The sequence below is a fragment of the Anabrus simplex genome, chromosome 9, assembly GCF_040414725.1.
Source record: "Anabrus simplex isolate iqAnaSimp1 chromosome 9, ASM4041472v1, whole genome shotgun sequence".
NCBI lineage: Eukaryota > Metazoa > Arthropoda > Insecta > Orthoptera > Tettigoniidae > Anabrus > Anabrus simplex.
In genome coordinates, this window is record NC_090273.1 from 68,817,728 (window position 1) to 68,835,997 (window position 18,270).

Consider the following 18,270-nt stretch of genomic DNA (forward strand, 5'->3'; position numbering starts at 1 on the left):
GAAATTTATAATTGAATGCTTATTGTTTTAGATATATAATCCGCCGAAATTCGCGATTTGACACGTTTTCAGCGAGAATCCACCAAAATTCCCGATCTGACTCGTTTTCTATTAGATTACGGCTGGTTTCCTCCCATTTTTCAATCTTCCTTTCCAGCAATCGATTTCGTACTTCCCGGGCTAGGCTCAGGCATTCTTCCCGGTCAGTTGGGTCCGTAAATCTTTGCCATACCGTACTTTCCTATAATCATTTTTAATCTGGATAAAATCCTTCAGGAGATCCGGCGTAGTGTCATATTGGGCGCCTTGGCGGCAATGAACCCGCGGCCGGACTGCATTCTTAGTCATTACCCGTCCAGGAGCCGTTTCCAGCGCGGTCCGCATATTTGACGACGGTCCGGAACATTATTATTATTATTATTATTATTATTATTATTATTATTATTAATGTTATTCTTATTCTTATTATTATTATTACTATTATGTGTTGCTGGGATGAATGATGACAGGGAAAACCGGAGTATCCGGAGAAAAACCTGTCCCGCCTCCGTTTTGTCCAGCACGAATGTCACATGGAGTGACCAGGATTTGAACCACGGAACCCAGCTGTGAGAAGCCAGCGCGCTGCCGCCTGAGCAACGGAGGATCCGTATAAGTACATTAAGAACAGTAAAATCAATTGGCCTCACCTCCTTTTACACTCCACCGCCGTTAGTTTTTACTGCCAAACCCCCCCCCCCCCCCCAAAAATTAAAAGACGGCGTGTTTCTTTATGTTTAAGGGAGATTCCAAACACCAATGTTCACGTCTATTACCTTCAGTTTTGAGATATAAGTATCCCCATAAATAGAATTTACTTTTGTCACTTCATTTCAAACTACTCCCCCCCCCCCCCCTAAGTGAATTTTCCCGCAAAAAATACTTGTTTCTTTAATAGTGAAGGATCTTCTAAATACCAATTATCACGACTCTAACTTCTTCACTTTTAGATTTATGTGTCCTCATGAAAGGAATTCAACTCCTTTACACTCCCGCCCCCCAAGATGCTTTCCCCCCCAAAACGCGTTTTTCTTTGTTTTTAAAGGAGATCCAAATACGAATTTTCACGTCTGTAACAACTTTAGTTTTTATTAGATGTATATATTCTCATACAATTAAAGTCAATTAATTTTTCAATTCTTTCACCCCCCTCCCCCCGCTTCATTGGATTTTCCGAGAATACGTGTTTCTTTACTTTTAAAGCAGATTGCAAATATCAAATTTCACGTCTGTAACATCTTCATTTTTAAGATATCAGTAGCCTAATTAAAAGAATTCAACACCATTTTCAGTCACTTTTACCCCCCACCACCACCACCACCACCAAAGTGGTATTTCCGAAAACTAAAAATACACGTTTCTTTATGTTTAATAGAGATAAAAATACCATTTTTCACTTCTGTAACATGTTAAGGTTTTTAGATATACTGTAAAAATTCTCATTTTAAAATTTCACCCCTTTTGGGTTCCCCTTAAGTGGAGTTTCCAAAAACAAATCACCTATGTTTCTTTACATTTACAGGAGATTCCAAACACCCACTTTTTACGTCTGTAACATTTTACATTTCCAAGATAATCTTTCAAAAAATTCACCCCAATTTGTCACTTCTGTTCAACCGCCATTAATAGGATTTTCCAAAAACTAAAAAAATACGTGTTTCTTTATTTTTAAAGGAGATCCCATATACAAATTTTCAGTTCTGTAATATCTTCCGTTTCTGAGATATATGTATCCTCATTAAAGGCATTCAACCCATTTTTTTCCCTTTTACACCCCTCCTATTGGGATTTACAGGAAACAAAAAAATACGTGTTCCTTTATTTTTAGAGGAGATTCTAACTACCAATTTTTACATCTGTAAATTTTAAAGTTTTAAGATGTAGACACATTCATTTTAAAAAAATCACCCCCCTTTTCACCCCTCAATATTAGGATTTTCCAAAAACGAAAAAATACGTGTTTCTTTACATTTAAAGTAGATCCCAAATACCAATTTTCAGGTCTGTAATATCTTCAGGTTCTGAAATATAAGTAGCCTCATTAAAGGCATTCAACCCATTATTCACCCATTTACACCCTTCCTATTGAGATTTTCCGAAAACAAAAAAATACGTGTTTCTTAATGTTTAAAGGAGATTCTAAATACCAATTTTTACATCTATAAACTGTAACAGTTTTGCGATATAGATACACTCATTTTAAAAAATCACCCCCTTTAAACCCCCCATTAATTGGATTTTCCAAAAACAAAAAAATACGTGTTTCTTTATTTTTAAAAGAGATCAAAAGTACCAATTTTCAGGTCTGTAATATCTTCAGTTTCTGAGATATAAGTACTGGTATACTGATTAAGGGCATTCAACCCATTTTCCCCATTTTCACCCCTTTTCACCCCTCCTATTGGGATTTTCTGAAAACAAAAAAATACGTGTTTCCTTATTTTTAAAGAAGATTCTAAATACCAATTTTTACATCTGTAAACTTTTAAACTTTCGAGATATAGACACACTCATTTTAAAATTTCACCCCTCTTTTCACCCCCTTAGCGAAGGAATATCCAAAAATCCTCTCTTAGCGAGCACCTGCATCTTAATATGAATATATCCCCAAAATTTCATTTCGTTACGTCCAGTAGTTTTGGCTCTGCGATGATGAATCAGTCAGTCAGTCAGGACAAGTTATTTTATATATATATATAGATAACAAATTTTGTGTAATTAGGCTGTGAAGTAATAAGTGATGTTCATAATGGATTTGCAATTGACATACAATTATGATGAAATCTCCCACTTTTGAGATATGTTTACTTCATAAATCTAGCCATTAACAGCAGTGATGAGTTGCTTTTTTAAGTACTGTTGTGGTTGCTTGTAAAACTGAAAACCAATTACAGTGCTTCTTTGAAGAAGTTTATCATTTTTGGAATGTTGTACGGTACAGTAGAAGTCCGTTACATTGAGGATTCATAATGCTGATAAATTTACTCTCTATAGCAGATTGTTGTATCTGATTTTCTGTAAAAGTTGTAAAAGATTTAAAAAAAAAGTTTCTTCAAAACTTTTTACAGATCTTTTCCATATAGCAGCTTACTTGTTATTTATGCTGTTTTCTAATTCCAATAATCTGTGAACTTTGTATGTTCAGTTTCATTCTTAATAAACTTAATAGCATCATTGTAGAGGCTTCTATACCAAATGTTTCAATTTTCTTACTCGAAGCAGCGTCACCTAATCTAACTTTGCCGTGTATGTATTATGAAAACATATTTCAAGCTCCCTGTAGAGTAATGATAACCTTTTCACTAAAAATTGTGTGGGAATACCTAGTCGCAAGAGTATATAACCTAACCTCTGAAATCAGTGATGCACAATGCCATGCCTCGAGAAGTATCACATCCTTATTTAATTTTAGGGCCTAGTATTAAAAAAAGTGGTCGTTTACTTCAACCTTTTTTTAAGGAGTTAACAACTGCTGTCGGTCATGTTATTTATGCACGAACTGCGAAAACATCTTCTTCCCTTTCATTTTGAACTTCAGTGATCAGTGTTTACACTAGTAGAGTTGTGAGTCGACGAGTATTGTTAATCAGCATTGACAGCATCTTCTAATGTTGGAGAGAGTTTGCTCATGCACGTACCAAGAAATCAATATGGAAGATGATAGATTGTATTCATTATAAAAGCTGGAGTGTATAAATATCAGTGACAGAAAAAATGTGCCCTAATTTGCTCATAATAACGGATGAATCAGTGAAAGGGTTCTTGTTGTAATGGAAGGATATTATACAGATATCTAAGCGGAATGAAAAGATTATTGTTGAGAGGTTTTCACTAATGCCGTACTTGTTATAGCAGACTTATATTGTGTGTATTTGTCCTCGGACACTCCCGGCACTAAAAGCCATACGCCATTTCATTTCATTGTGTGTATTCGAGTAACATTTTACTAACGAGGCCTACTTAGGATTAAAAATTGCATTTCTTCAGCAAATGTTTTTTGTAATTCTTTTGTGTCTGGGCTGTAGGCTATAAGTCAGAAGTAGCTACTTTTGACAGACATTTTGACAGTGACATCAATAAATTAATTGGAGGGGGTTTGAAATGAATAGATCACTATATTTCAAGAAATTGATTTATTTTCATTGTATAATATTAGTTTTTTTCTCACTGTTTCAGATTAAATCAATTACTTGTACTATAAGGATCCAGATTGAAAGAATTTATGTTGTATAGCAGTAACAATAATTTGTACTTACCGAAGTAATAGGCAATCACACGTAAGCCTACAGGTTACACATATAAAACCTGGAAAAATTATGTCTTTGGTTATAGAATATGTTGATAGTGTGGAGATTGCAGTAACAACAGCAAAACTTTCCTCACATTACCAATTTCAAATTTACTCTATTTTTTTCTGAAAATTATTTGATTATTCAACATTTGGCATGACACTAATGCATGTACAGTACATAGTTTGCGATTCTCTAGTAAGCAAATTCAGGACACTATGATGTTTTGGTGTTTACTGATAATGCTAAAGTTCAAAATGTGACTGCTGTTAGTTCGCCTGCATTTCCACATTAACAGATCTCTTGCTATGGTGTTTTCTGAGAAACAGTAACAACAGGTCCTAATGTGCACACTTAAGTCCTACGGCGATTGGAGAGTTGTGACGGGAGCGGGATTGTGTTGTCTGAGAATTCTTGGTGACAATGCAACACGTGGGCAACAGGAGTGGGATCGCTGGTTTGCTTGAAGACAGGCTGTATAACAACTTGTTTGCTGCATTCATGACTGAGTAGTGTTATTTAGGATCCATTCTTCTCATCCTGAATAGGAAGGAGATTTTCCCTACAAGTCGCTTTATGTCGCACTGACACAGATAGGTATTATGGCAATGATGGGAAAGTAAAGGGCTGAGAGTGGGAAGGAAGCAGCTGTGGCCGTAATTAAGGTACAGCTCCAGCATTTGCCTGGTTTGAAAATGGGAAGCCAAAGAAGACCATCTTCTGAGCCACCAACAGTGGGTTTCGAACCCACTATCTTCCAAATACTGGATACTGGCCGCACTTAAGCAACTGCAGCTATCGAACTCTGTAGCGAGGAGATTAGGAAAGGTGCTGTGAACATAGTAAGCCTAACCATTAGGCTACCTAACTGAACAGCTAGATCTAGAAGGTAAACAATATAAGGTCGAAACTCAAGTAGGAAAATTAAATATGCTATATGAAACTTTTGAATTGAGATGGACGCTGACACTCGACCACTGCGTGAACTGCACTTGTAGCTCATACATTGAATAATTTGATATAGACAAACGGGAGAGTGTCAGCTCGGGAGCAAGGTAGTGGTTACACCTTCTCTTGAAAAGGGAAAGATGAAATGAACCCTCATTCACAGTTTGGATTTGTAATAGAGAACAAATTTGTTGATCACCACTACCATTGTTATGTATGAATTTCTGGGGCCATGACAAGTACTGACCACTAATTGTAACATCTTTAATGGTGCTACAAGTTTATCATAAACTATGGAAGCAAAAAAAAGGATAAGATCCAAACAGAACACTGAAAGCCTTAAAGATGAGGGAACTAAATTGAACTTGCAGACTCTTCTGAATGATAAACTACTATTTGAATATTGAGATAGCATTTAACAACACTGGTCAGTATTTAAATCAACAGTACTCGTAGCTTCTAAGGAATTTGTAGTACTCGCTAAGACAAAGCATCTGCACTGGTTTGAAGAAAATACATAATAATGTTATTTGCTTTATGTCCCAGTAACTACTTTGTTGTGGTTTTTGGAGACACTGAGGTGCTGGAATTTAATTCTGCAGTTCTTTTACGTGTGAGTAAATCTACTGACACAAGGCTGACGTATTTGAACATCTTCAAATACCACTGGACTGAGCTAGGATCGAACCTGGCAAGTTGGAGTCAGAAGGCCAACGCCTCAACTGTCTGAGCCATTCAGCCAGGCGATTTGAAGAAAATGATAGAAGAATTCAAAGACTCAGACTATAAATAAAAAAATAAAATAAAAAACCAACATATAACATTTGGCCAAATGATCTTCAATCAGCTTCAAAAGAACTACTGTGAAACCTCAGTGAGATGCTGTCCAAGGGACTATATTAATATCACGTATTAAGTGGGAAGAAACTAAGCAAGATACAGTAGAAGTCCGCTATAGCGAGTACGGCATATAACGAGTATTAAGGGTTATAAATTTCATGTTGTAGGTCCGTATTGAACTGAGAATAACATATGAGTAACAACACAGTACAAAGGTTTCCACCTATTCAATACAAATATATTCACAATATTTTAAAATTACATAGAACTAGTTTCGACCCATCTAGGGGTCATCAGCTACATCAAAGCAAAGATCACTCTTATAATTAACATGTTCTTAGGATTTCGTCAAGAGTGATCTTTGCTTTGATGTAGCTGATGACCCCTAGATGGGTCGAAACTAGTTCTATGTAATTTTAAAATATTGTGAATATATTTGTATTGAATAGGTGGAAACCTTTACTGTGTTGTTACTCATATGTTATATAACGAGTATAACGACGACTTTTTTCTGTCCCTTCAAAATTTCTATATTAAACTGTGTATCGTCCTTCGGTTACAGCGAGAACCCCATCACTGGCGCATCCGTTATTACGAGCGATTAAGCGTGCGCGATTTTTTCCGTTACTGATATATATGCACTGCAGCGATGATATTGCATGCGATCGATTACCTTCGGCATCGTTTCCTTGCTATGTGCACTAGCGACTTCTCTCGTCGACATTCGAAGGCGATGTCGGAGTTGATTAGTAATATCCGTCGAGAGCTGTTCCGTAAAGAAAATTCGAAATGAAAGAGAACATATTTTCAACATAAATGCATAGATAACGTGTCCGATAACGGTTGTTAACTCGTTAAAAATTAAGGCTGACTAAACGACCGCTTAATTTTGAGGCTAAATACTGCAATTAAGTAATAATGGGATACACCTCGAGATATGGCAGAGTGCTTAATTGATTTCAGAGGTTAGTTTATATTTTGCTGCGTCTGGTTAAATTACGGAAAGGCTATTATGAAAATTTATAGCGAGAAAGGTATAATTTCTCTACTGGCGCTTGAAGTGTGTTTTCATTATACGTATAGTACGGTTAAGTTAGGATACGTGACGCTGTTCGAATAAGAAAACTGAAACGTTTGCAACAAAATGCGATCGATCATCTTCGGTACGGTATAGTTTTCTCACTTTGTGCATTTGCGAGTTCTCTCGTTGACATTCAAAGGTGAAGTTGGAGTTGATTAGTAATACCCGTCGACTGCTGTTCTCTAGAGAAAATTCGAAATGAAAAAGGATAACACGTTTTCTTACTAAATGCGTAAATAACGTGGCCGATAGCAGTTGTTAACTCGCTAAAAATAAAGATGGAAGTAAATGGTATCTTCATTTTAATGTTATACCGGTATACGGAAATTAAGTAAGAATGGGATACACCTCAAGATATGGCAGAGTACATCACTGTTTTCAGATGATATTTCATATCTTCTTGCGTCGAGTTACGGCTATTTACATGTAAATTTTTCGCGAGGAGGTTATTTCTCTACATGTGTTTCAAATATGTTTTCATGATAGGCTACATATACAGTTAGGTTAGGTGACGCTGTTTGAAGAAGAAAGCTGAGGTGTTTGCCACATAAATCTCTGGAGTGATACCGTATTTCTCTGAATCCAAGCCTCTTTTTTTTATCAGAATCTCATGCGAGAACTCAAGGGTTGTTGCATTCGCGGCCTAACAGTAAGTTAATGGACACCACTGGCAATGACCGCGGTAACCATGCTGCTTCTTTTCACACGCGCACAGAACTCTTTACTACACATCGCTAGCCGCGACAACCGGCTGTGTGTTTCTCAAATCTGCAGAATGGCATCAAAACATGCGACCTTTCGAATTCTTAGAAAAGCCATGGCTACTCAGTGGCAGAGTCATAACGCGTCTATTGTACTTGACACTAGTAAAATTAAGGTTTATAGACAGCAGGAATATTTTCGTGATTTATAGTCGTATTGTAAAGATACGTGGAAAAAGTATTGTCGGCATATTTTCAGCGGGATCTAGTCGATATTATGATGCCAATATATGTTTCTTAAACACTCGGAAATGTAGAATAATTGTGCAGCCGCAAGAAAATACGGCATATGCCTAACTAAAGTCAATATTTGGCGTTAGCGTGAAGACAAAGAGCTAAAAAAATGCGTACTGTACAAAAAATGCATTCAGTGGTCTGCAACCAGGATGCTTTAAAGAAGTTGAAGATGAAATTGTGAGGTATGTGCACGAAAAACGCAAGGGAGGAATGGTTATACCGTGGCGCAATAAACTCGTTCGTTGACTTTCATTGTTCGCGATTGGCTGAACCCGACAAGCGAGACGTGTGTGTAGCGGTAGCCGGTTATACCTGACGCTGCGTAAAAGTAACAGTTAAAGTAACAGTTTTATAGACAGCAAGAATAATTTCCTGGTGGATCGTTGTAGAGATGAATGGAATAGGTATTGCCAGAAAATTTTCAACAAGTCCTCTTCGGTATTATGATGCTAATGTTCAGTTAATGGTCCTTAAACCCGCGGAAATAAAGAATAATTGTGCAGCCGCAAAAAAAAAAAAAAAAAAAAAAAAAAAAAATAAGAAAATGAAATACGGCGTGACGAAACTCAATGTTCGGCGTCTAAAAATGCGTAGGCCTACAGTACAACAAGGCATTCATATGATTTTACAAACTTCTTTTTGAGCCTGATAAAAAAATGTTGAAGAAAAAAGTGGGGTTCATCTTGGATTCGGAAAAATACGGTACTATATTTTTTTCAGAATGAAATTAAACATACTCTTTCACGTAGTATCGGATTACAAAAAATAACAAACAAGTAAGCCGTAGTGTGGATATCATCTGCGGAAACGGAAGTTTTGAACAAACTGATTGCCGTTTCATACCGATTTTAAAGTGGATGAAAGGTTTTCCGACTTTTATACAAAATTGGATATAACGACAATCCGTTATAGCGAGTAAATTTTTCACTGTTGTGGATTCTCGCTATAACGGACTTCTACTGTAATTGTATAATTTGAATACAATTCAGGAAACTCAATAGTCACCACTCCTACTACTAAAATGTTTTCATTCCTCCCCTGAAGGGGGAGGCGGGCCTCTTAGACAGTTATGCCGTCTCTCAGGCCAGAAGATTTGTTATGCTGAAGGAGGTGCTCGGAGATGGTGAAGGGGGTTGGTGGCCGTGGCCTAAACTAGGAACTATCCTGGCATTTGTCTTCGTGCCGAAGAATGGAAAATTACGGAAAACCATTCTCAGGGCAGCCAACGGTGGGGACTAGACCATCTGTCTCCCGAATACAGAGGCGTAGAGCCATGGCCACCCCTCCTCTGCTCAGTTGGCGTGTCGGAGTACAGAGCTGTTGGACCATGGACGGGCTGTGCCCACTTGTGGGCAGAGACCCACCCCCATCCACCGGCCACACCACTGCAAGTTATCATGTAATAAGCACAAATGCAGTGCCGATGTTCTAGGGTAGAACTACATCTCTACTTGCTGTGTATGCCCGCCCGGGATAGCATGACCAAAAATATGGCTTCCAATTGAGATAGCTAAATAAAATTCAGAAAACCCTATCGTCACAAATTACCGGGCTGTTTTATTTAGGTACCCCAATCGGAAACCATATTTTTGGTCATAATTTTGTAATTTGTATGTTTCTCATTGTAAAGGAGATTTTATACTGGCATATCATTCTTAACATAGACAGTGGATTTCCTAAGGAATCAGCGAGCTTTGTCTGGTTGGAGTTAGTGTATTCATTGTGCTTTTGCAAAATTTTTAATCTATGTGATAAGGAAAGCGCTTTCCTTATTACTAAGGAAAGCGCTTTCCTTATTACACACATAATGGACACAAGCTTTAATACACTGAATACATTTTAAAGGCGATCTTAGAACTGTCCTGGTATTCCAGTAAGGGTTGTGATGGAAAGGTTTCTTCTCTTATTTCTACATTGGTCTGTAACAACTTGTTTCCAAGAAATCCTATATGGCCCCTCTTTGCTTCTACAGTGTTAATTACTTGAGATAGCTTAATAAATGGGAGCATCTTATCAAGGTTTCACTGTTCTATCAAGAAGCCAAAGCTGAAGTTGGATGCTGATGTCAGCATAATCATTTCAGATACAGACCCTGTCCAAAAGCATAATACTACAGCTTTATGAACATAGAAGAAATTATATTCCTGTCTTGTAGGCTGTGATTGAATTGAGTTAATAGCTCCTAATGTTTCATCAGAAACTGCACTTGGCATTCTCTGCAAGTCATTAGTGGACTGATACTGTGGATATGCACTCCCAACCTTTACTTGGCTGGTGAGCTTTACAAAAACATTAGTTTTAACGTGGTCTACAAGCCCAAGAGATAAATTCTTCTATTATTTTTTTTATTTTTATTTTTTGGTAGAACTGTGCTGTTGTTTTCTCTATCTTATTTACAGCTTGCTGATGTCTCAGATACACTGCAGTATTCTTTATCAAGGCAACTGTTGTACACATACTTAATGCGAGGTCTCCCCAGGCAGCTAAAATCAACTGCGAAAGTGGTCACTGTTCCTCGCCTTATAGTCTATCCTGTCTCCTGGCTACTGCAAGTGTGGTGGGAAAGGGTGGGACATCTTGAGACATCTGAAATATACCTGTTGCTTGATAGTCAGGTGGGAGTTTCTGGTGCTGTTATGTAACTTCAGGGTTCACCCTGTGCTTTCATGGTATTCTCGGCATATTGGTAATTTATGTAATGGGCATCCGGGAATTGAAGATTTTTGTAGCCTTCCTCTAATTTCATATTGTTCCTTAATTTTTATAACCTCTTAGAGTTTTCTTTTGAGATTCTTTGGCACAGCTGCTAAAATCTTGGTTGGTCCTGCATGTACAAGTATCCAATGTAAAAATTTGAATTTTTGTTACAGGTAGCAGGGGACTTGGATCATGAAATAGCAAATGCTGTGAAAGTCCGAGAAGCTTATGTAACTTGGGTAAGTTTGGTTAAGTGAGGATTGTCCTATAATTTAGTGATTATTTTGGCCTACTGGCAGTGATTCTTGTAGTAATTTCCTCTTTCCAGAGCTGCTTCTTTATTAATCCTTTGAAGACGGAAGTGTTCTATCTGTACGCACACTGAAAATATGACAAATTAAAACACATCCGAACATATCTAACACTAGCTATAAACATGCCTATATGCTTAACATAAATGATTTACCTTGAAAACTGGATGCTGTCGGTCGCAGAGGTGTGTAGAGAATGATCCATTTTTTGCGGTAGCCTGTTAGCACATAAACAGCATAAGAGTAATTCAACCAAAAAAAAAAAGGAAAGCCATATATTATGTAGATTTGCTGATGACCTATCAGTGATTCTACATCATTTAGTTGAAGGTGTTGCTTGTTGTTTCTGTTTTTCTCTTCGAATTACTTTTTCCTGGTGAAATATGCCAAAATTTTGGTATTAAAAAAACAGTAAGTAAATTTTGGCTTCATCCAATCTTAAAACTGGCAGTGCCGTGAATTGAACCTAGGCCTCCGGGGATGGCAGCTAGTAGTGTTAACCATTACGCTGTGGAGGTGAATATTAAAAAGTACTCTATATGCTCGATTGCTAAGCCATAATGTGAAGGTGAAATTTGTCCTTGATTTATATTATAAACTAGCTGATGTACCCTTGCTTCGCTACGGGATTCTAAGAAAGACTGCCTTTGTGGTTTTCCTAACTACAGTTAGTTAACTTAGGCCATTATATAAACGTCAGTAGGAATGTAGGGATTAAAAGCAATGTTATCATATAAAATACTCGCTCAAATGAAAAAACGCACATTTTCTCAATTTTAACGAACAGTGCTACGATGCCGATCTAACAGTCAAAAGTTCCAGTGCTGCAATGAGCAGGCCACAGACAGCCATGAACACTCCTCTGTCATTGTTGCATTACATATACACACTGCTCATTCCAATCAGTGCCTCAGGGTAGGGATTGAATAGCTCGAATGCTGTGATGAACCAGTGTGTTACGTGCCAGTAGTATCAGAAAATTTACGAGCCAGAGGAATGGCGTGCTTAAGAAGAAAGTTATCTAACTCCCCAGCTACTTCCTGCCAATATTCAGGCAGGCTGTTATACTCGGTACGACTGGGCGAGTTGGCCGTGCGGTTAGCGGCGCGCAGCAGTGAGTCTGCATTCGAGAGGTAGTGGGTTCGGAAGCCACTGTCGACAGTCCTGAAAATGGTTTTCCGTGGTCTCCCATTTTCACACCAGACAAATGCTGGGGCTGTACCGTAATTAACGCCAGGGCCGCTTCCTTTCCATTCCTAGCCCCCAACTTGGCAGGTTCGATCCTGGCTCAGTCCGGTGGTATTTGAAGGTGCTCATATACGTCAGCCTCATGTCGGTAGATTTACTGGCACGTAAAAGAACTCCTGCGGGACTAAATTCCGGCACCTCGGCGTCTCCGAAAACCGTAAAAGAGTAGTTAGTGGGACGTAAAACAAATAACATTATTATTACCATTCCTAGCCCTTTCCTATCCCATCATCGCCATATTACCTATCTGTGTCGGTCCGACGTAATGCAAATTTGAAAAAAATCCTCGGTATACAGCAGTAATCCCATCTGTCGGACATGACTGGCAACAGAAGACACAAAGCACATCACAACAAACAATGATCAATGTAATGTTATTGTTAATCTTCATACGTAGACTTTCACGACCATTAAATGACATTATGATAATGTAATGTTATTGTTGTTCAATGTTATGAGCTTTCTTTATTGTAGGTCTTCACATTTAGTTTTCTTTCGACTCTGTGATATTAGGGCGTCTTACGAAATTATTTATAGTGTAGACTGTAGTTCCTTATTCCCCAACTTTACATAATGATTTTCATTAAATTCTGTCTACCCATTTTCTCGTGACTTGGTGTTGATATGGACTTAGCAAAAAAAATTCAAATTCATGAATATCTGTGATCATAGCTGGTACGGTAACAATTTATAAGACATAAATGGTAGAAAATTTAATACTATATAACTTTAGTTATGTAGTATTTATCGATACGATACATATTTGAGAATTAAATTTTAGTCCTTCCCCTCAACTACCCTTTCACTCAGTGTGAATATAATTATTTAGGCCTCGATTATAGCGACTTATTCCCCGACTTTGCATACCGATTTTTATTAAGATAGGACCACTAATAACATAAAAATTTGAGAATTTAAATTTAGGCCTTCCCCTAAACTACAATTTCTCCCAGCACGAATAAGATTATTTATGGCCTAAATTGTAGCGACTTATTTCCCGACTTTGCATACCGATTTTCATTAAGATATGACCACTAATAACATAAATATTTGAGAATTAAATTTTAGGTCTTCCCCTAAACTACTATTTCTCTCAGCTTGAATAAGATTATTTATAGCCTAAATTGTAGCGACTTATTTCCCGACTTTACGTACCGATTTTCATTAAATTCTCTTCAGCCGTTTTCTCCTGATGCGTGTACATACATACATACATACATACATACAGACGGAAATTACGGAAAATTAAAAAGTGCATTTCCCTGCTACTATGGACACGACCGATACAGAAATACCATCCTTTTTAAATTCTGAGCAATGTACAGACAAAATTCTTATTTTATATATATATATATAGATAAGACTGGTAGTGGAAGGTCCTGGATCTAATTTACTCATGTCATTCCATTCATCAGCTGTTACGTTCTCCGAGTAACGGTACAATAAGACGGTGATCTTGATACCAGTCATTTATTTCTCTTTTGCTTGAGCAGTAGGCATATCACATAGTAAGTTCAGAAGTATGAATATGTTACATAAAAGAACATGCATTGGTGCAGCAGCCGTATTTCATAAGCTTTCGAAACACACACACACACAAAAAATGCTGCTCTGATTTAGGACAATTTACCTAATCGCTGCTTTCATTTGAACAGTCGTCTCTTGTGCTGTTATCTTTCCCTTCACTGGCATTCTCGTCATCGATAGCATTTGAGATGCTGGTCTTTTTGGAACTTTTGACAACAATTTCAGTTTCCAATTAGACTCCAAGCAGTGAGAATCTATTCATAGAACTCTTTTAAGCCTATAAAACAGTAAGTGGTGAACACAAGTTTTTGGCTTACGTACTGTATATGGTAAATATAAATCAGTTTTACCTTCCATATTACACAATATTACTACAAAAAAAGAAACAGTGAAAAAGGACTTAATAACAGTTGGTTGAGTAGTGGGTCTAATCACTGTCTGTGTGTTGTCCCAAGTGGTGTGAAGGTATGTAACCAAAGTCATCGTTCAGAATAAAGCTTTTTCAGATGATATTAAATGGCTTATTTATGGACACATCAGGGAGGTTGGGGGATAGTTTTTAGTCCTGCTGGGAGGATTGCAAGGTCCGTCGTTAGGATTTCAGCTGGTTCTTAACGGTGTCCATCGCATGTCCCCTAAAGCTGTCTAGCACAATTTAGGGCTTTCTGCTGCAGTAACATTCCAGGATGGCTACCTCATATGGTCTTCAGCCAGTCTTGAATCACATTGCTGTCATCCAACCTTTCTCATGTACTCGAACATGAATACCATTTGGAAACTTTCCTTTTGGTAAACAGAAGTGTTTATATACTACATATGGGGGAACTTTCCTACCATCAGCAGTTATGCTCCACATGACAGTAGCCTACATTTAATTTTAGCAGTGCCATTGGTACGTGTTATGACTCTAGAAGTGCTTTTTTCATTAATAATGGCATTTTGGGGCATAATTTGCATACAATTTTTATTTTTGTTTTCCACCTCAATTACAGACATTCTAAGATTTTTTAAAAATATGTTCTATTAGAAAATAAGTTTTTAAACAAATATTACTGTAGATTCGAATTGTAATGTAAGTACCTTTTTACACACCACATCACTAAAATCCCCCCCCCCCCCACTTCACCCCCTTCCCCCATTTCTTTCAAATTTCAAGCGCTTTATGCAATAGTTACAAGTTCCGATGAGAAAGTAATTTAAGATTTTAATGTACTTACTAATCGCATTGTTTCATCTAAGCTATTTTACAGACAGCTGAAGATGACCACTAAGTGGTCAAAACATGTCCTGTATATGATCATGTTTTTATAATTCTGCCAAAAGGCAGGAAAATAAGTATCGATTAGGTGGTGTTTTAAAATAATTTGTTTAATAATTTGTTGATTGGTATGATCACATTTTTCCTAGCCTTGAAAATTTTGTCATCCCTTGTGAAACAAACGTGATTTCCAGCTCGGGTAAGATCCGTCGCCACAGTTGCACGATTACGGAAAAAGGCCTTAAATTCCTGAACTTCATAGGATAAGTTGCACATTCGGGGAGCAAGCAAGGAATGTTCAATTTTGCTTGTGGGTTAGCAGCAAGATTGCTGAATAACACAGTAAGTCTATTTGTGCTTTCATTTCGCATTTCATTGAGAAGTTAGAAATTTATTTTGTGTTGAGTGGTACGTTGAAGGGTAGTGAATGTTTGTCGCTTGATACAGTAACCTATATCAGGATTAGGCACATATAAACATATCGGTATCGCATCACGAATTTTCCTTACTTTTTTTTTTCTTTTTTCTTTTCTTTTGCTTACGTCGCACCGACACAGATAGGTCTTATGGCAATGATGGGACAGGAAAGGCATAGGAATGGGAAGGAAGCGGCCTTGGCCTTAATTAAGGTACAGCCCCAGCATTTGCCTGGTGTGAAAATGGGAAACCATGGAAAACCATCTTCAGGGCTGCCGACAGTGGGGTTCGAACCCACTATCTCCGGGATGCGAGCTCACAGCTGCGCGCTCCTAACCACACGGCCAATTCGCCTGGTATTACCGCTTACTAAGAGTACTATAATCTGTTAACTCATTATCCATATTGATGATTCCAATTACCCTAATATAAAGGTAGGAACTTTCCACCTAATCAGTACATTTATTTATTATAAGGTACTTAAAATATTTTTACATAACAGTACCGGTTTTGACTAAAAATCATCTTCAGCTGCTGAAGAACCTTTGTCTTATTAAAAACTACATATAATATGAAAACACTACTTATGGTAACTACAAATGACTAATGCTAAATTACTATGAAATGTTGTGGTAATAAAATATGCTTGAAAGAGTAGTTTTGAAAGTCTAAAATGTTCACCAGTTCGTTATGACACTGATCTTGATGATCACTCATATACTCATTCATTCAATTGCAATGTTGACACCATTATTTTAAATTAAAAACATCTTAATGCTGAGTTAAAAGGTACTGTATTTTATAAAATTCGCATCAGTAGAAGGTTTGGCAATAAATAATAATGTGTCTAGATGAGCTTGTGCGATGTCATAGGCGCGAGTCGCGTGTTTTGAACAATAAATTTAAAATCTTCTTATGCTTTGCTCAGGGTCAAGTTGTTGGGTTTGATGTCCCATTAACTTAAAGTGCGAATGTTCCCTTCTCCATAATCACGTTCTGTAGGACTGTCAGATAATCTACAAAGAAGAAAGAAAAGAGTTTTACTGTTAGAGAATGTCTATGGAACGTGTTATAAAAAGTTGAATATGCATGTTACTCACTTACTTGCAGTCTTGGCCTGTCATTTGTGTGCTTGTCGGGAGCGCACCGTACACTGTTTTGAGTACGAAGGGGACTAGCTGTTTGCAGCATTGGAGGGGAGAGGTGGTGGGGCAAAGGAGATGGCTGTGGGGAGGATTGGGGTAGAAGGGGGCATGTCTTTCTTAGGCACGGTTGTATGTTTTTGTTTATTAACTCTCTTTAAGTAAATGTTTTTTAAGGGAGGGATTGCGGCATTGAAAAGGTTGTTTGCTTTTACTGTTATTTCGTTCAGATTAAAATTTGGGTTGGCGTACTGATCCATATTGATATAGAATTCCTCCAATTCTTTGAGTCCTCAACTGTCTGAGCCACGTAGTCCAGTAAAAATCACTAACTAGAATCAAAACTGAAGAAGTTTCAAAAGTAGTCATTACTCCCATTAATATTTTTCACAGGAAATAATTTGTACTTATGTACAGGAAGAGTGAAATCTGGAATCAGCACAAAATTAATTATTCCCCTCTAGGGACACCATGACTTTGATGTCGGTGTGGGGGCTTGTGTGCTTGTTGATCCCGAGGGCTGTGCCAGTTCAGGTTACTCATGCTGGATTGGCCTCAGTGTAGGGTCAGACTAACAACGTGTCCCCGAGTTGCCTGAGAGCTCTGCCTCGGGTAGAATAGGTTAGTACGGAGGTTTTATCCTCTCCCAATCACAAGTTTTGGTTCATGGCGAGGTGATGCATGGCTACTAGGAGAGTAGTTCTTAGCGACTCCTTCCAGATATCCGGCGCATTCTGGAGTATTTAGCCTTGTCTTTGGCACGTCAGGGTTCTGTTAAAGGTTGACCTTCTTCTCCTGGGTACTTGTGGGACCAAGATGGAGCCTCTCTCTTCTTCTTCTTTACTTTCAAAAAAACGGCGTCTTTAGAAAGAACCAACTGTCGGGGCCGATGACGTAGATGTTAGGTCCCTTTAAACAAGTAAAAAGATTGAAAAGAAAGCAATATACTCCAGTACTTGTAGATTATCTAAGTGACAAACATTTACCTTGATTCCTGGTTGCTTCCAGGGTCGATGGCAAAAGCTTTTTAGACAAATGTCTATTTTTAATTAGTAATTCGATTGAAGAAATTGCTGGTGGTGAAGTCGACGAGATGCGCAAGCTTCGCGTTGGATCTGTACTAATCAAGACATCATCGGCTGAACAGTCCAGACAGCTACTTAAAGCCAAATTATTTGGAAAGGTAGAGGTCAAAATCGAGAAGCACCAAACCCTGAAGTCCTGCAAGGGAGTTATATTCCACAGGGATTTGGTTTAGTCTTCTGATGATACAATGATCAGATACCTAGCACGTCTGTGTGTAACTGACGTGAAGAGGTTGAAGAGGCGTGTAGGTGACAGGCTGCTCGATACGGGAGTTTTCATCCTTACCTTCGACGCTGAGACCGTACCTGAAAGAATAAAAGTAGCTATGTACCGACTGACCGTTCGTCCATATATTCCAGCACCAATGAGGTGCTATAACTGCCAAAAGT

The 18,270-nt window shown here is 37.9% G+C and overlaps 1 protein-coding gene across 3 annotated transcripts in view; it reads left to right on the top strand.

Annotated features, from left to right (window-relative positions):
* The window catches only part of Usp5 (ubiquitin specific protease 5), a 47,545-nt gene that overhangs the window by 4,543 nt on the left and 24,732 nt on the right, over positions 1 to 18,270 (top strand). For 2 of the 3 annotated variants that reach the window (XM_067153352.2, XM_067153353.2), the window contains exon 3: positions 11,066 to 11,131. The gene's annotated coding sequence lies outside the window, so the exon portion shown is untranslated. Of the gene's footprint in view, positions 1 to 10,444; positions 10,470 to 11,065; positions 11,132 to 18,270 lie in introns of those variants that run through there. The other variant, XM_068229186.1, reaches the window with a different exon arrangement.